The sequence below is a fragment of the Sminthopsis crassicaudata genome, chromosome 4 (genome assembly GCF_048593235.1).
Source record: "Sminthopsis crassicaudata isolate SCR6 chromosome 4, ASM4859323v1, whole genome shotgun sequence".
Lineage (NCBI taxonomy): Eukaryota > Metazoa > Chordata > Mammalia > Dasyuromorphia > Dasyuridae > Sminthopsis > Sminthopsis crassicaudata.
In genome coordinates, this window is record NC_133620.1 from 272,188,306 (window position 1) to 272,213,379 (window position 25,074).

General features: G+C 35.6%; 1 protein-coding gene across 3 annotated transcripts in view; it reads left to right on the top strand.

Moving 5' to 3' along the window:
• Nucleotides 1–25,074, top strand: part of CLIC5 (chloride intracellular channel 5) — a 241,100-nt gene that overhangs the window by 11,570 nt on the left and 204,456 nt on the right. The window contains exon 1 of one of the 3 annotated variants that reach the window (XM_074310754.1): nucleotides 2,819–3,032. The exons of the other annotated variants lie outside the window; for them this stretch is intronic. The gene's annotated coding sequence lies outside the window, so the exon portion shown is untranslated. Of the gene's footprint in view, nucleotides 1–2,818; nucleotides 3,033–25,074 lie in introns of those variants that run through there. 3 annotated transcript variants of the gene reach the window in all.

Below are 25,074 nucleotides of genomic sequence, written 5' to 3' on the forward strand. Positions count from 1 at the left end.
CTGGAAAAGATAAACAAAAGAACAAGACAAAACAAAACAAAAAATAACTTAATCGTAGGTGGTTAATATGGTGACAGAGAAAATCAACAACAATTTCAAAATACCTACATGCAAAGCTTCAGAAAAAAATATGGGTTTATGATAGGACCAAAAGAAACTTCTGAAAGAGCTCAAAAAAGGATTTTTTAATTTAATAAAAGAGGTAGAAGAAAAATTTGGAAAAGAAATGGCAGTGATAATCATGAAAAAAGTCAACAACTTAAGTAAAAGTAAACCATAAGTAAAATTTTCTATTCATGTCTGGTCTTATCATTAGAACAGCTTGAAAGCTTTCTATTTCATTGAATGACCAGTTTTTCTCCTAAAGGGTTATGCTCAAATTCATCACATACAGATCTCACAATGGACTAGTTCTGAGAAAGGAGATTTACGTGCCACCAAAGTAACCAAGAAAACTAATCATAAATATCTTGAAACAAAACACCCAAGCAATATAATAGTTATTGCCAATATTAACATCCAGTCTTCTTATATCCTAGTAACCCATTAAACTTTAGAGCTTTTCAATTTATGTACCATTGGCTATTTCTATACTTGCCTCATCTTTTACCTTCTTAATCTTTAAAAAAAAAATTTGAGGGTCCACCTGCCAAATGAACTCATCAGTCTTTTAAAATTATCAGACAGATACCTTAGGAATGGGGAAATAATTTCATGTTCTTTACTAATTTATGTAAAAATTCCTTAATAAATCCAAAATCTAATTTTGAGAACTTATTACTAAAACATACTCAAAAACTCAATTTTCATGATAAATTTTGAAGCCAAAAATATGCGTATGGTTCTTAGAGAAAACAGGCTAATCCTATTGCTTTCTAAAATTTTACTATTCCATTTAATTGGAAAATTTTCATATCACATCTTTGTCTTAATTGCTTTGTATCTTCATTTTGGAAGACATCTTTACATTGTCATTTGACCACAAATATAGGTTAATTGAAAGGTTTTTATACTTGTATCCTATTGTATTAATTGAGAGATGTTTCAGTATCAATTATTTAAAAGATTTAGTATTGTACTTAACAAAATTTCTTCATTATAGAAATTTGTGATAAAGTGGAAAAAGGGATATAGTTATTACAGTATTATATATCATAACACAGAGAAAAACTCCTTTAGCTCTGTTTGATTCCAGGCATGAATCATATCTGGCAGTCAGTCATATAGTCATAACATATCAAAGGCAAGGCTCTGAATTAATGAGGTGGGGAAATTTCCTTTTCATCAAGGAAATATCACAGTAGGAAAATAGAGTCAGGAAAATCTTGCTTAAATTGTGCCTAGGTCATCCTCAACACTTTGCCAGGCACAGACATCCAACTTTAGCAGTTTTCAGACTGCAACACACACTATTATCTATTACTGGCTTCATGACAACTCAGTCAATTCTCCCTATAATCAAAGCTCAAAACAATAGTAAATTGCAATCCCAGGAATTTTATCTTAAATTGAAAAATTTCACTAATCACAACTTAGGACTTGAATATTTTCCCTAATGTTTTCCTAATAATTAACATTTAATTTATCCTTTGCTTATAAATTAAAACTACTAATATTTTGAGGCTTCAGACATAGAACAAATACCTGATAGTTAACTCATCATTAATGTGTTGAAACTATATCTTTAAACCACCATATTTGCTTTCATAATAGCCAAGAATTTCACATGAAAATTTGCTATGTATATATATATATATATAATATCATCATTATCTGCTTTATAATAAAAAATCTCATTACATATTTAACAATTTTTAAAAATACTTTTATTACATCTTTCTTTTGATAAATATTATCTTATTTTTTCCAACTACATGCAAAGATAGTTTTTAACATTCATTTTAATGAGATTTAGAGTTTCAATTTTTTCCTTCTTTCCCCTCCCTAGGAGGGCACACAATCTAATATAAGGTTGTCCATGTACAATTATGTAAAATAGTCATGAAGAAACAGAAAAAAGGTAAGTCACAAAAAAATGTCCTCCAAAGTAAAAAGTTTTGATCTGTATTCAGACTCCATAATTCTTTCTCTTCCTGTGAATAGTATTTTCCATCTATGAATCTTTTGAAATTGTCTTAGATCATTTTATTGCTGAGAAGAACTAAGTCTATCATAGTTGATCATCACACGATGTTACTATATAATGTTCTCCTGGTTCTGTTTACTTCACCCAGCATCAGTTCATGTAGGTCTTTTTCTAAAATCTTCCTGCTCATCATTTCTTGAAGCACAATAGTATTTCATTACATTCATATGCCACAAATTGTTCAGGCATTCTCTATTTGATGGGCATTCCCTCACCCACAAAAAGAGCTGCTTTAAATATTTTTGTACATGTAGAGTCTTTCCCCTTTTTATGAATATCCCATCCTTTTAAAAGCTTAATTCCTTTGTTACAGCATCCAGATTAAAAAGTTGTTTTATCTAACAATTCTTTTACAATGGTCTCTCAGATTTCACAATATCAGTTGTAGAAATACAATAATAACACAAACAATAAACTTCAAATGACATCAATTGCATTTTGAAATTAACATATCTAAAAACCATTCATTTTACTACTTTTGACATTGTAAAACTACACAAGAATTATCAGATGTGGAATAGTTACATTCAATTAAATAAATAATATTGTACTTAGCATATGCAAGTCATTATGTTAAGTTCTTTACAATCATTATATTATTTTGATCTCACAACTCTGAGAAATTGATACCATTATTATTTTTCTCTTTACAGATTAGAAAACTGATAATTTTCCTAAGATGATACAGCTAATATATTTCAGCAACTGAAATGTAATTCAAGTTTCTCTACATTTGCTAGCATTTTTTTTCACAACCCATATTTAGGAATACGATCTGGGATGAGAGGAGTTAATGGAGAGAAAGAGGGTATCTGAACTGGAAAAGTCAGAGAATCTCTGGTTCAAACATTTGTTCAAGGAAGGATTAACAAAAAGTTGATATAAGGTGCAAACTGTTTCCTTTTTCCTTTTTTTCTTTTCTCCACTCTGGAATTACTTCCAAATTACCCTGGGAGGGTGGAGGGTGGGGTGGGGGTGGAGAAGGAGAGGAATGAAGCTATTAAACTTGCTATTTACTTTTAAAACTTTATTATTTTTCCTTAAAATAAATTCTACAAGCTGGTACTGCTAAATTAAGATATTTCAAAAGAGAGCGAGTTCCTGGAATTATCCCAAAATCTCAGGAGTCCTCCCTTATAATCTTAAAATTATTATAATTTCTGAGCTTTTCAATCTTCCAGCATGTTTTTAGCAGTTTTTATAAACTTTGATTATATGACTTTATTTCTGTAATTCAAACATAGCCAAAGCTAGAAGAAAAAGTGTTTTATAGGTTTTTTTCTTTTCCTTTTTTTCTTATAACTTAATCTCCTACAGAAACCCTAAAGTGGAAGTTATTCCCACTTATTGGGACAATTCCAATTATTGGAACAACCATGAAAGTTCATTAATCTTTTCTAATGTTCTAACAGGGCTGCTATAGCCCTTAGAAGTTTTTCTGGATGGCTGCATTTTAAATCTTTCAAGGTAACAGAATCAGCTCAGAACACATTTTATATTTTACAAAGATAAACAAACAAAACAAGACAGAACCAGCAGAGTAAAGTAAGCAATTATAGTCTATATCCACTTTCTGTGTCTGTAGAGGGGCTAAAACCAGAACAAAGAAGTTGTAAGAGCCTTCTGACCTATGGAGGTCAGAGCCAAACAGAGCAGGCAAAACAACTGATTAGGGGAACAGATTGTGCAGAAAGCATATCTTTACCAGAAGAACCCGACAAAAATTGAGTGGGCCCTAGAGTTTTATTTAGAAAGAATACTAAACTCAGCTAAGTTGGAAGCTCTGAGGATTAAAGGAGCTACTAGGACAGAAATGCCATCTGCATCTATGGAGACTGAATGAAGATTGAATCACACTATTTTCACCTTTTTTGTGTGTTTGCTTTTTCTTTCTTGTGGTTTTCCCTTTTATTCTAATTTTTATTTCACAAAAGAACAAATAAGGAAATATGCTTAAAATGACTGTGTATGTAAAACCTATATCAGATTGCTTGCAATGTTGAGGAGGAAGGAGATAAGGGGGTGGGGGGATTTTAGAACTCAAAATCTTACAAAAATGTGTTAAACTACATTTACATGTAATTGGAAAAATAAAATACTAATGAATTTTTTTTTTTTTTTAAGTATCATCATCCTAGGTTTACATTTAGTTTTAAAACTCAAGTTATTTTCCACTCTACTCCACTCTACCTTATCCAGTCAGTTGCTGTCTTATCAATTCTACCTTCACACATCTCTCCTCTCTGTTTCCTTTTCTTCATTCATATAGCAACAACCAGTTTGGGCCCTCACCACTTCCCTTCTGCGTTAATTATAATAGCCTCCTCCCTGGTCTCTTTTCTTCCAGTTCCTCCCTTTTCAAATCAGTTCTCTACTTGCCTTTCATACTAATATTCCCAAAGGACAGTCTGACCACATCACTCCCCTACTAAAGAAGCACTAGTGGCTCCCTAATGACGCTAAGATCAAATACAAACTCCCCTGTTTGTCCCTAAATTTCTTTCTGAATAGAGCTCTAACCTCTTTTTCTATTTTTATTGCTCAAGCTTCCCCTGTTCCCCTGACCAAAATTACTTCATATTTATTTTGTATATATTTTAAATATATTATATTATGTTACATATATTATTAACATATAATTATATGTTATATGCACAATATATTTCCCCAGATGGCATTTAAGTTCTTTTGTGGAGAAGACACTTGATCCATAATGCTTAGTAGTGTGCCCTAAAAAAGGAAAGGGAAGGGAATAAACATTTATAAAACACCTATAATGTGCCAGGCACTGAGAAATTATTTTTTCCCTTTTCCCTCCCTCCCTCCCTCCCTCCCTCCCTCCCTCCCTCCCTCCCTCCCTCCCTCCTTCCTTCCTTCCTTCCTTCCTTCCTTCCTTCCTTCCTTCCTTCCTTCCTTCCTTCCTTCCTTCCTTCCTTCCTTCCTTCCTTCCTTCCTTCCTTCCTTCCTTCCTTCCTTCCTTCCTTCCTTCCTTCCTTCCTTCCTTCTTTCCTTCCTTATTATCTCATTTGATTCTCATAGCAATCCTGTGAGAAAGGTGCTACTATTATCTTTGTTTTACAATTGAAGAAAAAGAGGTTAAGTAACCTGAGCACTGCCAATAGAGGAATATATAGTTCATAATGAATAAATGTCAGATTTTCTGACTCAGGATACAGTGCTCTTTCATATGATACCAAAATGATCTAGTACCCTCTACTAGTTATATAGCCTCACTTTAATTATCTTCAATGATAGGAAACCTCAGTACTTGAGACTACACTTGGGAGGAAATTCTATTCCATGGATTCTTGACTTGAGATAGAGTTCAAGGGATCCATGAACTTTGGAGGAATTTACAATTATTTTCAGAAATCATTTAACTGAAATTTATTATTTTCTTAAAATATTTAAAAGTGTTTTTTTCTGAGAATGGGTCCATAGTTTTCATCAGACATCAGTCAAAAAAGTTAAGAACCCTTGATCTGATTGTTGGGAAACTTGTCTTTATAGGAATCCTTAGTCTAACTTTCTACAATAACTAATCTTTCTTATAGACACAAAATAAAGAGAGGGATATTAGCCTCTTATATGGTCTACAAAGTTGTCCTTTCTGCAACATTAAAATAAATGTGTAATTTATTATTGTCCTGAATAAATAATCTATGTTCAAATGAATAGAATCATTGAATTATTTGCAGAAATAGAATCTAATACATCTATGGGAAAGCTAAATACATCCAAATTCAATTCTGTCGTCTTTCTGTCCTATTACGCCCTTCCCCCCCCCCCCCAGCTAAGTAGAGTATGAGCCAAAAAGAGAGATATTAGAGAATTATTTTGGTTCATAAATATGATTGCATCTATGCAGGAAAGTCCGTAATGTGGAAACTGTTTCTAGCAATTCAGATTGATGATTTGAATAAATATTCTCTTAGAGCAGTGATTTCCAAACTTTTTGGTCTTGTGACCCTTTTGCATTCTAAAAATTATTGAGAACACTTCAAATAGTGAGTTCATGTGTGTTATATCTGTTGATATTCACCATGTTAGAAATTAAAATGTCTTAGTATTATTATGAAAATTATCGACCTCATAGATCCCCTGAAAGGGTCTCATAGATGTCCCTGAACTGAGAACTGCTTCCTTGGAGAATTATCTAGGGCACTGAGCGATTGAGTAACTTACCCAAGATCAGATAGCCAGCATGTTGGAGATGTAACTTGAAACCAGCTATTTATCTACCATTGCACACTGGCTTTCAATTTAGAGAATATTTTTTATTATTAATAATTGCCCAAGCATTAATACCTATGCCATTCCAGTCTCTGGTTCTAAGTAAAGGATTACCTAAAAAATGAGCTATATACCATTTAAACTACAGTAGCCAAATTCTTATGTTTTAAAAACAATATGACCCCACAAACTATTATTATTCAAATCTTGCCCTCCTCCCTTCTCTCCTACTACCTATCCTTCATGCACAGGCATTCAACCTCTCTGTTTTTTCAGTATTTGTCTCCTGATTGACAAATGTAGACTCACTCATTGAGAAGACTCATCCATTATGGTTAGCCCTAAATCATGTTACACATTCCATCCATATATCTGCAGTACATATCTAGACTTCAACCCTTCAGCTTCCCTTTTAATCCTTCCCTCCCACTCTGACTCTGGGGATAGTAATCTTATCAATACTAAGGTTGTTTTTGGAAAGAGCAAGACTTTCTATTGCCCAAGGTTGTACTCACTATGTCAATGACTCCAGGGACTGATACTCCCTTCCTTAATTAACTACCACTCCCCAAATAAATGTTATCTCTCCCCCATCTCCTATTAGCATGTAAGTTACTTAAGGGGAACACCTGCTTCACATTTGTGTCTTTATTCCCACTGCTTGGCACTGGGCTTGGCTTTGTTGGGGCTTAATCATTCTATTATTCATTTTGTCATTCTTATAATCCTGTCCTCCACCACCACCACCCCAATTTAGGAAGGCAATAAAATGTTGGGAATCTCATTCTTCAAAACAATTATTGCAAGGGGTCTTTAAAAACATTGCTCCTTGACATAGTGACTTATAGCTCAATTCAAATATTTCTTGATTTTACACTGTAAGTCCACTTACCATTGACACAGATCACAACTTTTCCATCTTCTGTGAGATAATTTTTATTATTAGGTATGATTAAAAAAAAAAGCATCATCCTCTCTTTGGCTATCAACTCTTAGGTAATAGGTCTTTTTAAAATGAGTTCAGATAATCATTTAATAATCAATGTGCCTGCTTTTTTAGTTCAGGGTGATCTTCAAAGCTGCATTCTGCTGAAGGTTCATTTGTGTGCAAAGCCAAGATTGAGTAACAAATCTGGATTTCTCCCCATCATTTCTTCCTCCCCCTAACTAGTAATACAGGCTCAGCTTCTTGTTCAGATCTCTGGGCTTTTATCTTCTCCTCTGTCTATGGTAGTGGGGGAAGTGGTCTGTTCTAGCCACCCCCATGTTGGGTATCATCTGGAAGCATCTGCTTCTTTAGAGAAAGTTGAGATGAGGTTAGAACAGTTGTCTGTGAGGGGATCCAACCCCAGATTAGGGGTGTGAAGCCAGAAAAGGGGTAATCTCTAGTTCATTCCTCCTAATGCTCCCCTCTGCCTCACCTCTCCTTCATCGACTAAAAAAAATTTTTTTCCCTATCCCTGTAGCATTGACCATGAAAATAGATAACAAAAGAGAACTTTGTTGCTGGGGGAAAAAAATTGAATAGTCTAGGGGACTTTGGAATCATAAATATCTGGATTCAAATGTTTATTAGCTATATTGATATAACATGAAACCTTAAAACTTTTGGTTTTGGAGTCTGCTTCAAAGTCACTCTGACTACTCCTTAGCCAGATAGTTTTTGGCCTCAGAAAACTCCTATTCTCTGATTCTTAATAGACTACTTCTCAGTTCATTACTGACTGATGATCTGGTCAGTGATAATCCAATTTTGAAGACCACCCTCAATTCATGTAGAGATTATTCCCTAGCCTACCCTTGAGCTATAGAATTAACATATATATGATTGAAAGCTGCTTAAGCCTATTTCCTTGGTTCTGTTTCTTTACTGGATTCTCTTAGAATTCAGTCTGTTCAAGAAGTTTTTGCAAGGGTCAATGTGGAAAAATTACCCATGCATATGTTTTGTCAATAAAAAGCTATAATAAAAAAAAAATCAGAAGAAAAAAAAAAGAATTCAGTCTGTTTAGTAATGCCATCACAATGCTTTTGAGACACCTCACATTACCGATCTGGGACTTTTGGGGTCCCTCCTTCTCATCCCTTAACATTATGACCTTAAATAAACCATTTAATGTCTTTGAGTTTCAGTTGCCTAATCTGGAAAATGGGAATAATATTATGTTATAATATCATATATTATTTATAATAAACATAATATTTATAATCATATATTAGCACCTATCCCAGAGAATCATATGATATACCTAGACTATTTAGTATTTTGTAAATTACTACATAAATGTCAGCAATTATTATAGCCATTTAAAATGATAATAGCTGACACTTCACATGTTTATGAAACAACCAAGGAAAGTTTTCTTGTTTTCCCCAGCTCCCCTTAGGTACTGGAGAGTCTGGTGGAACAAATGATACAAGGTTCCCTCCTCCTTGAAGCTTCCTAGCAATTCCTCTTTCCCTATTCTCCCCCTTGGCTCAATACTAACACCATTTCTTCTGACTTTTTCTCCAATGGGAGGGAACTCAACATTCATTCTATTTAGATGCTAGGCCCACTTTTCCCACTAATCTCCACTCAGTGGAAATTCATGGCTGCTCCCCCAATTTGGATGAGCAAGAACTCATCAGCAACAATGTTTGGTATGATAGAGTGTCTCTAAGCCTTACCATCGGCACTGCCCCTACACCCTCCAGACTCTCAGGAATTGCCTTTTAGCCTGTTCTTAAACCCTTTGGCCTCCTAGGCCTTGCCTCTGCAAGGACTCTGAATCCTTAGGACTTCAGGCCTTTTTATCAACCTCACAACTTAATTATTTTATATTCCTTATTTCTTAAGGGTGAATGTGAGCTTCTACACAGCAATAACTCTTGAAACCAGCTCTTGTCAGCACTTAATGATTTTTTTTCTTTGTTCATTGAATTATTTGATGAGGTCCTGAGTCATTAGGTGGGGTTGGCAGAGAAAGGCCAACTGTATTGATAAGATTACTCCCTGAGGCAAATGGGGAAGGACACAGATGGAGATCAGCTCAGCCTTACTAAGGAAGTTGGGGGTAACCCAACTTTATTATTCTGATCAGAAATTATGTCAAAACCTCAATGTTAAATCTGTAAACTGTCCATGGCTCATGCCATCTTTGCTGAAGCCCTTTTGGATTAGCCTGCTGCATTGTCTCACCAGATCTTTCTCCTTATCCCATCTCCTCCCTTCCCACCCCATGCCTCATTGTGAGTAACTCTTCTCTCCCACTTCTATTTTATATTTACCATCCCTGGTATCTATTTTACCTCTACATTTTGTCTGTAATCTCTTCTCCATAGATTAACCTGCCTTTTGTCAAAGAGAATGGCCTTTATGAATTCTTCACATGACTAAACCCTAATGTTTGGTGACAGACCCCAACCAGGGGCTCTCCTTAATCTCAACATTTGGAGCTCAACCTCAAACATATCAATATTCATTCTTTCATTACCCCTTTTGATCTTCAGAATAACCCTTTAAATTGGCAAAAAGCATTATTATTCACATTGAATCTGGCGAACTGAGGCTTAAAGAAGCTAAATTATCCACCCTCTACAGCTATTAACTGTCAGAGATGAGACTTGTAATCAGTTTTCTCTTCTTCTGCATCCTATACTCTCGAAGCTACAATGAGTTATATTATCTGAGAAGGACTTGATGAGGCAGAGGTAAGATTTTTTAAAATGTTCAGTAAGACTTAAAAAATATCCAGTTCTTTAGCTCTTGGCATTGCCTAATCTATGGTAAACAATCAGAAATAGGATGTCTTTGATAGACCAAAAAAAAAATTTCAAAACAAAGCCACACCCTACCTAAGGGAAAAACAGTTCCTGTCCATAAACTGACAAAAAGCTCTCCATTAGGTTGCAAATCAGATGCTGAAGATTTGACTTTCCATTCCTTTAGACATTTCTGTAATTTATACACTTAAAGCATATTAATATACTTTAAACATATACTATTAATATACTTAAAGTATATTAATAATAAAAAATGTTCATGATTAGCATTTTATTGTCCATTTTTATCTCAATTTACATAGAGAAGAACAATAGTAGCAACTTTGAAAAGTCCTCTAATTTACTTTACAAGACCATACAAATTATCAAATTCAGATAAGAATTTATACTTATATATAAAGACTTTTTTTAAGCTATGAGGGGCCCATTCCCAGTGTTACATCTTTTATAATATACAAATAGATTCCTCAGGGTGCAAGCCACTAGAGGTTTCATACACTTTACAAAATGCAAAAAGATCCAAATCTAAAAGGGAACACTCAATACATTCCAAGTTTGAAAAGGGTAAAAACCTTAATGCGTCATTGGCTCTATTAGCTTCCTCTTTTGTTCTGCAATCTTAAATGATCTGGAAGACTCAATCAGTTGTCTGCTAATCAAGCCCCAGTCTCATTTTAGTTGTAACAGATTTTAAATGCTTTCTGAGAACTTATATGAAACTAATGTTTCATATGAAAGTATCCAATCCTAAAGTAAACTTTCAAAAGATACAGGGAAATTTTATTCTGGATCTAACTCTAACAGAAAGTAACTGGTTACTGCAGGAACTTTTTCCTAGAGTTTGTGATAGGGAGGGAGAAGAAATCTATACATAGACCACAAATGTATTATACATTTGGAGAAAACAGATTCCTATGAGTTTATAAAGCAGGATCTCATTTATTAAGATTCTATGGGGAAAATTAGAAAGGATGGGTGATGCTCATAAAAAGGAATTTTGAAGCCAAAAAGGAGAAAAAATGGAATTTGTTCAAAGAGACTAATATCAGTCCATTAATGAGAAACTGAGTAACAAGATTTTTAAAAAGAGACAAACAGAAGATGGAAATGATGCCAGATGAGAGATATTGGATATAAGAACATGTTGCAAATAGAATTTCAAAGCTAGGATTGGGGAGAGGCTGGAGAGAAAAGCTAAAGGTGATAGAGTGGATTTTTAAAGCTATATTGGGGGAAAAAAAGAATCAAAAAAGGGATTGAACTTTTGTTCATGGACAATGGATAATAACTTCACAAATAGAAAGAAGGTAGAGCTGCTCAGTTCTTTTTTTTTTTTCTCTGAGCTGCTCAGTTCTGTTTTTTCTCTGACAAGGAGCATTAGTTTTCTTTGGAAATGTGAGAACAAACATAGTTAATTGTGGTGACTGGGTTGGCGTCGGGTTGGCGACCGGGTTAGCACCCTGGGTACCTTAGGATCAGCCAGAGTCAGGATAAGCAAAAGTTTTTTTTTTTTTTTTAATTTAATTTTTATTTTATTTTATAATTATAACTTTTTTTTTTTGACAGTACATATGCATGGGTGATTTTTTACAACATTATCCTTTGCACTTACTTCTGTTCAGATTTTTTCCCTTCCTCCCCCAACCCCCTCCCCCAGATAGCAGGCAGTCTTAAACATGTTAAATATATTACAATATATTCTAGATACAATATATGTGTGTAGAACCGAATTTCTTGTTGCACAGGAAGAATTGGATTCAGAAGGTAAAAATAACAGTTTACACTCATTTCCCAGTGTTCCTTTTCTGGATGTAGCTGATTCTGTCCATCATTGATCAATTGGAATTGGATTAGCTCTTCTCTATGTTGAAGATATCCACTTCCATCAGAATACATCCTCATACAGTATCATTGTTGAAGTATATAATGATCTTCTGGTTCTGCTCGTTTCACTCAGCATCAGTTCATGTAAGTCTCTCCAAGCCTCTCTGTATTCCTCCTGTTGGTCATTTCTTACAGAACAATAATATTCCATAACATTCATATACCATAATTTACCCAACCATTCTCCAATTGATGGACATCCATTCATCTTCCAGCTTCTAGCCACTATGAAAAGGGCTGCCACAAACATTTTGGCACATACAGGTCCCTTTCCCTTCTTTAGTATTTCCTTGGGATATAAGCCCAGTAGTAGTATGGCTGGGTCAAAAGTCTTTATTCTTGATCTTTAGTGGTAGAAGTGAAGAGAGTGGACTCGTAGGATCTCTGTGACCTCACCTCGTTGTCCTTTCACAGAAGTGACCCTGGCTAGTCTCACTGTATCTCCTAGTCCCTCCCACAATTCTCTGCATACACCAAATGATTGGGCCAGCACAAGATAGTGGGAAGGGGCATTTTCCAAGCATATTCTTATAGAGTATTGTCCAATCAGTAATTAGCCTCAAGTGCTGGATTGTCTGACCCCAGTGCATTGAGTTTCAGCCTTTCATATCTTTCCCTTTCTTTTGTTTTAGAACACAGGTGGTCACTCTCTTCCTTCTCCCCCACTTTTCAGGAAGGGAGGTGAAAACATTGGAAAAGGCCACACCTTCCCTGACATCTCAGGAAGGGAGATGAAAAGCACCAAAGGGAAGTGGGGATTGCTATCGGATTTCTGGGCTGAAGGGTCTTATTAGAAACAGGTGTGCACAAACCCATTAGCAATAACACACAGACTATTAGTGATGACTCTCCCCACAGCCAGGACAGGTTTGATGTGGTGTATATAACAAACATGAATTATATATGTAAGTAGTGATATAACACAATATAAATCAACATGGTCTTGTAAAAGATTTCCAGAAGTCCTAGAAGGGTATGTAAACAACAATCACATATACACCTTCTTCAGCAGCCAAGAGATAGTCCAAAACCAATCTATTGTACATTGCTTCATGTGTCAGGAAATCCAATGATCCCCACAAGTTTTTAAAGTCGTGCAACAGTCTTTTTAGGTGTTAGTAAATCCAATGATTCCTGCAGATTTTGAAGTCCTGCAACAGTTTTATCATTTCTCAGAAAATCCAATGATTCCTGAGGGTTTTCAAGCCCTACAACAGTCTTATCATGTCTCAAAGAATCCAATGATTCCTGAGGATTTTCAAGTCCTACAACAGTCTTATGTCTCAGAGAATCCAATGATTCCTGAGGGTTTAGAAATCCTACAACAGTCTTATCATGTCTCAGAGAATCCAATGATTCCTGAGGATTTTCAAGTCCTACAACTGTCTTATCATGTCTCAGAGAATCCAATGATTCCTGAGGGTTTAGAAATCCTACAACAGTCTTATCATGTCTCAGAGAATTCAATGATTCCTGAGGATTCTGAAGTCCAACAATTTTTGATATCCATGAATCAAACACTATAACTGCCAGGCTCTTTCAATGGTGGGCACAATCAGCAATGGAACCACCCAATGTTTCTTGGGTCTTCTCCTTCGTTTCAAGGGTCTGCTCTGTCTCTCTCCAATGGACAAGGTGAATACGGCTCATTGGCACCCATCTGATTCCTTCTCCATCTGTGGAGATACAAGCAAACCCTCTCCCCCAAGCAATTAACCTATCTGGTCCCTTCCATTCACCACTTTCTGGGTGTCTCCATATCACCTGGCAGTTATCTAAAGATAGTGGAACTGCTCGCACTGGACACGGCCCTTCTGGTAGGTTATAAAACCTGTCTGCCGGAGCCAGTGCATCTTTGTCAAAAATCAAGAAGTTAATAGTATAAAGAGCTAGATTTAGAAGTTCTCTAGGGTTACCTGTGGCTTCCCCTTTCTATTGTTTTTGGAGGAGTGCCTTTTTTCAAAGCATTTTTCAAAATGCTTGCAAAGATAGTTTTCAACATTCATCCTTGTAAAACCTTGTGTTCCAAATTTTTCCACACTCAGTCTCCATAGTCTGGATGTGGTTGGCTCTTTCCATCTCAAGTCTATTGGAATTGCCTTGAATCACCTCATTGTTGAAAAGAGCCAAGTTCATCACAGTTGATCATCACATAATTTTGTTGTTGCTGTATACAATGTTCTCTTGGTTCTGTTCACCTCCTTTAGTATCAGTTCATGTAACTCCAGACTTTTCTGAAATCTAGGCTTAGTTCTTTTGCTGTATTTTTAGAACCATTGGACTTAATTGTTTTGTTGTACTCTTAGAGCTTGACATTATTATAAAATGCCATTCCTTGCTGCCTACAAACATGGCTCCATTTTCATCATTAAAATTTCCTCATTTAATTCATCCATCTCAATTCATCCCATTTTTTTCTTCCTTTTGTAGCTAAGTTGTTTGAAAAGGAAGTCTACATTTGGTTACACCACTTCCCTTCCTCTCATTTTCTTCTTAACTGTTCACATTCTGATTTCTGACCACATCATTCAACTATTCTCACTAAGACTGTAGACAATCTCTTAATTGCCCAATAGAATACTCTTTTCTCCATACTCATCCTTCTTCACCTCTCTGAAGCCCTTGATGCTGCTGACCATCTTCTTCTCCCTGATGCACTTTTTTCTCTAGGTTTTCATGACACCTCTTTCCAACCTATTTGACTTATTCTTCCTTAGTTTACTTTCACGACCTTGCCCACCAAAAATGGTTGTTGCATAGGGTTCTCTTTTGCGCTATTTCTCTTCTCTCTTTACTCTTTATTTGCTGAATTCATCAGCTCAAATAGATTCAATTATCACATCAATGCTAATGATTTTCAGATCTACTTATCCAGTCCCAAGATCTAAACTTGTATCTCCAGCTGCCAATGGAACATCTCAAAATAAATGTCTCATACACATCTTAAATTCAACTTATCCAAAACTGAACTCATCATCTTTCCCCACAAATCCTCCCCTCTTATTAACTTGCTTATTGTTGTCAAGGGCACCACCAACCTTTAAGTCACTCAAGTTAACAACCTCGGTATCATCCTTATTCTCCACCTCAAGCCCAGTCTTTTGCAAAGTCCTGCTAATTTTACCTTCATAACATATTTCATATATGCCCCCTTCTCTTCTCCTACACTGCTACCATTTTCATAACATCATGCCTAGACTATTGCAATAGCCTGTTGCTTGTTCTTCCTGCTTCAAGTCTCTCCTCACTTCCGTTCAACTGTCAAAGTGATCTTTCTAAAGTGTAGGTCTAACCTTGTTACTCTATTTATTCAATAAACCACCTTTTATCTCCAGGATCAAATACAAAATCTTCTGTTTAACTTTTAAAGCCCTTTAAAACCTGTGCCACTTCCAATATTCCTATTTACCCCACATATACTCTAAATTCCAGTGATACTGGCCTCTTGCTGTTCCTTATATAAGACATTTCATCTTCTGACTCAAGACAAGTTCCACTGCATGAGATTCTGGAATTCTTTATCTTTGCCTCCTGGCTTTCTTACCTTCCTCTAAATCTCACCTTAATCCTAATCCTAATCCCCCTACATTCTTCATTCTTCATTCTCTACTGATTATCTTTGTTTTATTCCATATAAAACATTTTAATGCAGAGTTGTTTGCATGTGGTTTCCCTTCCCCCCATTAAACAGTTTTATGAGAGTAGAAGTTGTAATTTACTATTCTTTGTATCCCTAGGACTCATCACAGTACATGGCACATAGCAGCTATTTAATAAATGTTTTACTGATTGGTTCATTGCTAACACTGCCTTCCATTTACCTAAATGCAATAAAACCTCATGGGTGTATTCTTGCACCAAAGACTGGCATTTAATAGGCTATGTAATTCTAAGGAGAAGATAAAGAAAGGATGTGAGAATGACAAAGGCAATGTACCCAGAGAGCTGGACTGACCATAGATATCAAATATTCAAATTCAGCAAAAGTGATGACCCCAAGGCAAAAAGAAGAATTAATGTCAAGCAGTTCTCAGAAGGAATAGTTTGTTGCTAACTTGACTGGTAAATTGAACCAACACACAGTTGGCAACAGTGAAGCAGAAAAGGACAAGAAATCTTTCAAAGATTTGGGGTACAGTGTTGCATTTGCTTATCAGGATCCAAACACTTGCAAGCATCAAGACTGGTTTGATGAAAATTCTGGGGAAATTAAGAAGCTGCTAAATGAAAAACAAGAACTCTACAGGCTATACCAGCAGGGTAATTCATCAATTTCTTAGAAGGTATCATTTATTTCCATCAAAAATAAAGTACAGGGGCAGCTAGGTAGTTCCGTGGATAGAGCATCAGCCCTGAAGTTAGGAGGACCTGAGTTCAAATGTGGTCTCAGACACTTAACACTCCCTAGCTGTGTGACCCTGGGCAACTTACTTGACCCTAATTGCCTCAGCAAAAAAAAAAAAAAAAAAAAAGTACAAGCAAAACTTAGAGAACTGCAGGATTCTTTGCTCAGTAAGAAGGCAAATGAAATTCAGTTTTCTATTGATAATAATAATCCAAAGTACTTTTGTGATTCACTGAAGGCTGTTTATGGGCCAAAGACCTATGTTGCATCTCTACTTAGTGCTGCTGCAGCCACAATGATTAGTGTAAAGGATGTGACAGTGAAGGGATAAGCTGAACACTTTCATAGTGTTCTCAACAGACTGTCATCAATCAGTGCTGAAGCTAGTTACCGTTTATCTCAAGTTGAGGTAGAGATGTTCCAACTGAAGAAGAGGTTTTCTTTCATATAGCTGATCCTGTTCCAGCTGAGATTCACAAGGTAAAGGATCCATTGTTCATACTAAAACTGAAATTTTTTGGATTATATGGCAAAAGGAGATTATGCCCTAAGAGTTCAAGAATGCTTCCAATGTCTATCTCTATAAAGATAAAGGGGATAGCTTTTCCTGTGTCAATCACAGGGGAATTTCTCTCCTACTCATTGCTGGTAGTATTTTTGCCAGTGTTCTCCTTAATAAGCTGATTCTACACCTGTTAGAAAGTGAAATACGTGAGAGCCAGGGTCGCTTCAGAAGGGGCCAAAGAACATCTATATGGTGTTTGCTTCCCAACAACTGAAAAAGAAATGCCAGGAGTAGAACAAAAGTCTGTGTACAACTAACTCTGATAGATCAATATTATCAATCAGATACTGATAAGTCAATTACTGATACTATCAGTCCTGTCAAAATTTGGTTGCCTAGAAAAGTTCATCATGTGTGGCAGTTTCAGGATGCATGCTTAGCTAGGTTCTGGACAATGGATGATGCTCTTGCACTTTCCCAGTCGCCATTTGAGTGAAGCAAGCTCTGTGCTTGCTCCCATGCCATTTAGTCTAATGTTTTCAGTCATGTTATAATGAGGATGAACATGGCTTCAAAGTACTGCACTAATAGTAAATTCTTGAACTTAAAAAGGCTACAAGCCAAAACTAAAGTGAAATTTTAAAAAGTGAAGTGAAAAGTTAAAAAAAGTGAATTTTTTTTTTTTTTGGTTTGGAGATGTTTGTGTACTCACTGCTGCTTCAGAAAGTGAGATCAATTCTCTGCCTCTCATGCTAATTTTTGCTTAACAATTTCTAAGCAAATGGAAAAGTTTTGAATGCTGTGGATGAATGTTCACTGACCTTGACAGTGTACTTTCCAGAGATGTCTACATTGATAATGGGGTTGAGGCATGCATTGTCAGAGCTAGTTCAGTGTTTGGAAGGCTCCAAAGTAAATTGTGGGAGAATAGAGGTATTGTACTACTGACTACCAAACTTAAAGTCTACAAAGCTATTGTGCTAACCTCATTGTCTGTGAAACCTGGATAGTTTACCAGCACTATGCCAGGAAACTTAATCAACTTTCAGTTAAATTGTCTTAGAAAGATTCAGAAGAACACCAAGGTCCTTTCTTGAACTAAATGCTCAACATTCAAACTCTGTTTAGAAAAAGCAACTCTGTTGGGCTAGCCAACATGTTTGAATGCTAAATATACACTTGCCAAAAAGATTATTTTGTGGAAAACTCACACAGGGTCAAGCACTCACATGGTGACCAGAAAAGGCAATACAAGGACACTCTCAAGATCTCTTCCTAACTTTAGAATTTTTTGCACAACATGGGAGACACTGGCATAGGACCACCCAGGGAAGCCAGGAGGTCAAGATCAGGAAAAAGGAACATTCCAGGCTTTCAGGACAGCCAATCAAAAATTACTGAGTCAGAAGGTAGAGTATCCCATGTGAAGAACAAGTAGTCTAATGTCCTTGAATTCTACAGTATATGTATTAGGGGAGGAAGAGGAGTTAAGTGTAACTTAAGGGGTCAAATTGTTAAGAGATTAAAAAAAAACAGAGGATTTTATATATGATTCTAAAGGTAATGGGAAACTGTGAAGTCTGAGTTAACTCCCTGTTGACCTCAGGATCAGCCAAAGTCAGGATCAGCAAAAGTCCTTGGTCTTTAGGGGGAAAAGTAAAGGAGATGGACAAAAACTCCACGAGCTCTCCACAACCTCCTCTCTCCTCCTTGTCCACCAAAAGATGGAGCCAGCACAGAATAGTGAGAAGGGCCATTTTCCAAGCATATGCTAATAGAATATTGCCCAATCGGTAATTAGCTTTAAGTGCTTAGTTGTCTGATTCCAGTGCACTTATTCAGAGTTTCAGCCCTTTACAGGAAACTACTGGAGTTTCTCCATGAGCAGGAGAATTCCATAGTCAGAAAAATCACTGTAGCAACTGAGTGGAGGACAGGTTTGAAGCAGGCAGATGGACCAGAAGGCTGTTGGAATAATCCAGGTGAGAGAAGATACAGGCAACTGTGTTAGAGAAGGACATAAGCCAACCTTTGCCCAATTCAAAATCCTGCAGTACTTTTCCCATTCTCCACATAGTGTTTAAAAGATCTTTGCCAGTAGGTCTTGAGAGTTTCCCATCTATCCTTGACTAAACCATAGGATGGTATTCATCTGGGACTTATGATGAAAATGTAACAAAAGACAGAAAGATACTCTCTTACCACCTTGGGTATTAATTGGATATTAATTAAGTATATGACTTTTTTTTTTTTTTCCCATTCCAAAGATCCTTTGCAATAAGATTTTCCAGTCAAATGAGCTAATCATTGTAAATTGTTTAGCATAAGGTCTACTACCACATATTAAGTGCCATATAAATAATAAGTTTGTGGGGTTTTTTTTGCAGAGAAAACACAATAAGTTGATCAGCTGTGCCCAGTTCCATCTCCCTCAGAGCACAAATCCTATTCTTTTCTTTGATCCTCATCCTTTGTCTAAAATCACTTTTTTAAAAAACCAACAATACCTTCTCTCTTTTGTGTGTGCAGCCATAAGTCTTATTGCTGGTTCATGTGTTATTCTGTCACTTGTGAAATTCTGGAAGTTATTTCTATTATTCTTCTGTATGGTGTTATATCTAGTTTAGTAGATAGGAGAAGACAGATAACATGATACTCAGAGTTAGAACTTTGTTCACATGGTTCCTAATTAAAATCCAGCCTTTTATAGGAACTTTTCCCTAACCTTTCTTAATTCTAGTGCTTTCCCTTTTTCTTTTCTTTTTTTTTTTTTGTACTTACAAAAAAATTTATTTTAATTCACTTGTGAATGTGTGATTATTATAATATTTTAGAGATTCCAGTTTCCAAATTATATTCCATTATGTCTTTACACGTTATTAAAATATATCCTCTTCTGTGATTCTTGTAGGAACTTAGTAAATTTTCCTTTTTTCCATTTTTTATTATTGAATTTATTTTTCCCACATAATAATATTTTGTTTTTTCCAATTACATATATTTTTCAATATTCACTTTTATAATATTTTGAATTCCAACCTTTTTATCCATCCTTTCCTTCCCCTTCAATATGGAAAACAGTTCACATTGGTCATGTTGTGAAAGAATCAGAACAAAAGCAATGAAAAAAAAATCACCTAAAAAATTAAAATACTATGTTTTAATCTACATTTAGACTTCATAGTTCTCTCTCTGGATGTGGATGGCATTTTCCGTCCAAAGTTTTTTGAAATTGTTTTTGAATCACTGAATTTCTGAGAAAAGCTAAGTCATCATCACACATTTTTACTGTTGTATATGTTTTCTTGATTCTTCTCATTTCACTCAGCCTCAGTTGATATCTTTCCAGATTTTTCTGAAATTTCCCTGCTCACTATTTATTATAGCACAATAGTATTCCACTACATTCAATTTATTCAGCCATTCCCCAATTGATGGGCATCCCCTCAATTTCTAATTCTTTGCCACCACAAAGAGAGCTACTATAAGTACTTTCATACATAAATCTTGCTTTCCCTCTTTTAATTGTTTTCTATGTATTTTTGCTTTGTATATATTTGTTTGCATACTGTCTCCCCCATTAGATTGTAAGCTTCTTGAAGGCAGGGACTGTCTTTTGATTCTTTTTGTATACACAGTGTCTGGAACATAGAAGACAAAATAAATGTTTACTAATTGAATTGAATCTGTTTCTGATAATTCCTACTACATGACCATGGGCAAATACTGAACCTCTCTGTGCATCAGTTTCCTTATTTGTAAAATTGGAATAATAATAATTGTATCTACCTCACCAAGATATTTTAAAGCTCCAGAGAGGTAATACAAGTGCTTTGCAAATCTTAAAATATAATATAAATACCAGCCATTTCCTTCCTGGTCTTTTTCTTTCCAGTTTGAAGCATGATATTTGTAAGATCCTGTGTAGATTTCTTCTTACCAGTCTTTATTGGACATATTCCATTCCTGCCCCAAAGCCCATTATTCCTCATTTTATGTTGTAGTCCAGAAATTCACATTTTATTTTCATATGCCATGTTCTTAATTGGCTATTCACTTCCTAGAGGTGCCATTCTAGAAGTTCAGTCCATGCCGCTCTTTAGAAAGATGAATCCTCTAATTGATCTATAGCTGCATGAACTTGGATCTCTTTTGCCATCTCAGAGACATTGCATAGCCTTCCTGAACTTATCCCATCTTCCTTTCTTCTACAAAGTCATTCAGCTCCATGGTCTGTTAAAAGTCACCAAATAGTCAGATATAGAAGTCCTGATGAATAATTGTTGAAGGGCACAGCCAGTCTGTAGGCATGTGCTATAAACTTGTGACTCCTGAGCAGAGCTGAATTCACATTCAGGTTTTTGTTTAAAGGCAAATAAATACCTTGAAGGTCACTGAAAAACCAAAATCCTGCCTATGTTCAGAGCATTACAGATTTAGAGCTAGAAGGAACCTTCAAGGACAGAGGTAATTATTTTGTAATTTAAAAATTACAATGGTAATTACAAAATTATTTTCTAATTAAACAAAAGAAGACTCAGAGTTTAAGTAATTTGATCAAAGTCCTTGAACTGTAAGAGGTAAAGATGAGACTTAAACTTAGGACTTTTCTACTCCAATTTCAGCATTCTTATCTACTATATAATCCTATCACCTTAAATAGTGTTTGTTCCAATAGTAAACCCTTGGTAGGTATGGACCATAACAACATCACCAGCATGTGACCTTATTCAAAGTACTATGGTCAGTAGTATGGATATTATTGCTAGACACAAGTTAATTTAATAATCACCTGTAACTAGTCACCCAACCTATGGATAACCACAATCAGACTAACTAGAGTGATAGGTTGGGAAATAGGATTGGTGCCTAAGACTAACATTACTTATCAGTGTCCCATGCCTTCTGACCAATGGTGTCTCAAAATCTTTGACTCAGACTAGAGAAGTGTTCAGATGTATTATCAAGGATGCTACTATCTCTAACCTCATGATACAAAGTCATTCTCACGTGTGCCTTGCTGACTGAGAGCTCAAGAATTGTAAAGAACATGCCTCAGAGAGGAACACGAACAAAGACAAAAGCTACTTAGGCAACTATATTAACTGGAATTGCCACAAAAGTTCTCAGCTAGTTTTCTTATCCTCCTACTGAGGAGTCAACTTTCCAGTCATAGGATAAGGGCTGTTAGGAAGCACCAGCTCAGAACATCTTCCTTGGCATTTCCTTGCATTTTGGCACATTGCAACAGAGTCAGCCTGGGTTAGGAAATGAAGGAAATTAGGAATAACTTGCCTCCAACAATTAATGTGAAGATTATTTCAGGGGAAGGGGTGGGGGGGGGGAAGAAGGGGGAGAGAGGGAAGAGAGGAAAGACATTTAATTGTTTCTATTAGTGAGAGAATTGATTTGAAAAAGAAAAAGAAAAATGCAAAACAGAACTGGAGTTAATCCATTTGGACAGTATGTCAAATGCGCTTGTAATGTGCCAGGTGGCATTTGATCTGCCTCTTTTGGTAGGGATTACCTTGCTTCTCTCTTGGGTATTAGGACCTCAGAAGCCTCATATGCCATGATATTGTGGACATCAGAGAGATTTGCCAGAGTGCAGTCACAGAAAAGAGTGTGCTAGGGAGAGATGGAGATAGGGCAAGAAATGACACCTGTGAAAGACTCTTGACCCTACATTCCTTGATGAATTGTTGCCTGAAACACAGATGTTGATGAGACAATTTCTTGCTTTTTCCCCATGGATTTTGAAAGTGGAGTATAAGAATGTGGTTTTCTGAAAGGCCACTTAGGTAATACCTGATTGAAAAAATGAGAGAGAAGTGGAAATTGCTTCAGGTTTGAGAGAACAGCCAGGAGATTTAAGAATATTTTGGTGATTATAGTTTTATTCTGTAAAGTACTCTAGTTAGAGGCATAGTAATTAAAACACCAGTCCACTAGTCAGAAAAACTTGAGTTCAAATGTGACTTCAGATCCTTGCTAACTGTGTGACCTTGAGCTTCTGTTTACTTTCAGTTTCTTCAACTCTAAAATGGGAATAATAATAGCACCTACCTCCTAGGGCTGTTGGGAGGATCAAAATCTTGAGGGAAATAGAACCGTTATGAACCAATTTTGATAAATTTTATGAAATATTTTGTCAGTTTTATACATTAAATCAAGTTGAGCAAAAGAATACATATATAAATGGAAAGTTTGAAATGTTTCCCACTGCATATGTAAAGTTCCAATCAGGTAGTGTGAAGCTTAAGTATATGTGTAAAAAGCTTAGGGCTAGAAGACTTACTTCAGTCTGCAATCTGTTGAGCTTTTGAGTTAAATAAATGATGTTCAGAAGAGAAACAGATGCTTACTTAATCTTATCTCTTCCAGGAATATCCTCTTGAGAGATAGGTATATCAGTAAAAGTAAACAAACACCTCTTTTATAAATAATAGAATATCCAATATAGAATGATAATAATAATAAAATGATAAAAATTAAAACAAAAAATGATTGTAGCATGACTAAAATCATTGCAGCAAGGATGTCACATAGAAAGGGAAATTGTTCTTTGAGGAGAATTATGTTTGTGTCAAATCTCTCTCAGTGTGAGTGTGATATACAAACTGTTCAGGCAATTAACATCTACCTCCCTGAGTTGTTGTGAAGACCCAACGAAATAAAATTTGTAAAGTGCTTTGAAAATCCTAAAACATTATATAAATGCTAACTATTGTTTTTACTGGAACTGAAATTGGTTGAATTTGGAATTGTTAAAAAAAAAAACAAAAAAAAAACTATTTGTATTCTTTGATTCACAGATCCCACTGTTAGGTTAATACACTAAAGAAGATGTGTGTGTCTGTGTGTGAGAGAGAGAGACAGAGACACACAGAGACAGAGACAGAGAGAATTGCTATATAGACCGAAATATTTACAGCATCATTTTTTTGTAGTAGAAAAGAATTGGAAATAAAGTAGGTGCCCATTGACAAGGAATTGTATTGTGTGAAACAAACTGTGATATGTGATAACAATGGAATATCATATATTTTTAAAACAATGAATATGAAAAATTCAGAGAAGCATGAGAAAACATGAACTGAAGCAAAATAAAGTCAGCAAACTAGGAAAGAAATGAAAGGGGATTAAGACAAGGGAACAATTATGTTATATAACACCTACTATGTGCCAGGCACTATGCTAAGCCTTTGTGTGGGATGAGGAAGACCCTTACCCAAAATGACTACTAAGAGATCACTCAAAATAGAAAGCAGAAAGGTCATTAATTATGCCTCCGGAGGATGAGCCTTTCTATCACAAGATAAGGGAAAGAGAAAGTTCTTGGTAAGAGTGCTAAAGAAGTAGTAAAGATACTTTTATACAACAGCTTTTATACAACAGATTATATCACAAGTAAGAGAGCATTGAGAAGGGGAGGGGGAGGCATCTAATTGGTTGTTGCTATCTGGAAAGATTGGAATGGAAGGTTTCTGTTTCCGAAATCTCTGATTTCTAGGAAACAGAAAATCAGGCCTTCAGGCTTCAGATATAGCTGGCCAAGGCTCAAGTACATATGGGCCTACACATATTGAATAGGTCATAGGGGAAACACAGAACTAATGAAAATAAAATACAGAAAAAGAATTCACATATTTCTGTAAGTTCTTCACCTTTTCTCTCCTTCCACACACCGTTGACTAACATTATCTTATTTGATCCTCAATACAACCCTGAGAATTAGGTGCTATTGTAATCTCCATTTTACAGTTCAGGTCATTGAGGCAGACAGATGTCAACTTGCCCAAGGACACATAACCAGTAAATATCTGAAGCAGGATTTGAATTCAGATCTTTCTGAGTCCAGGTCCAGCATTCTAGCTGCACAATGCATATGATGAAAATGTAAAGGTCTAAAAATGAAACAAAATACAATGTAATTATAATAACTAAGCCTGGCCACAAAGAAAAGATATGACAAGGTACCTACCTCCATGCTCTTTTGAAAAAATGTGTGTTTGTGTTGGAGGGGAGGGGAATCCTTGGGAATGGATACATATAGTTCTAGATTCAATGTATATGTTGATTTTGCTGAACTGTCTTTTTTCCTCTTTAAGTTCTTTGTTATAAAGGGTGGTTTTCTGGGGAGACATTTCTAATTTTATTAATTTGAAAATTGATAATATTAAAACAAAAGAGTAA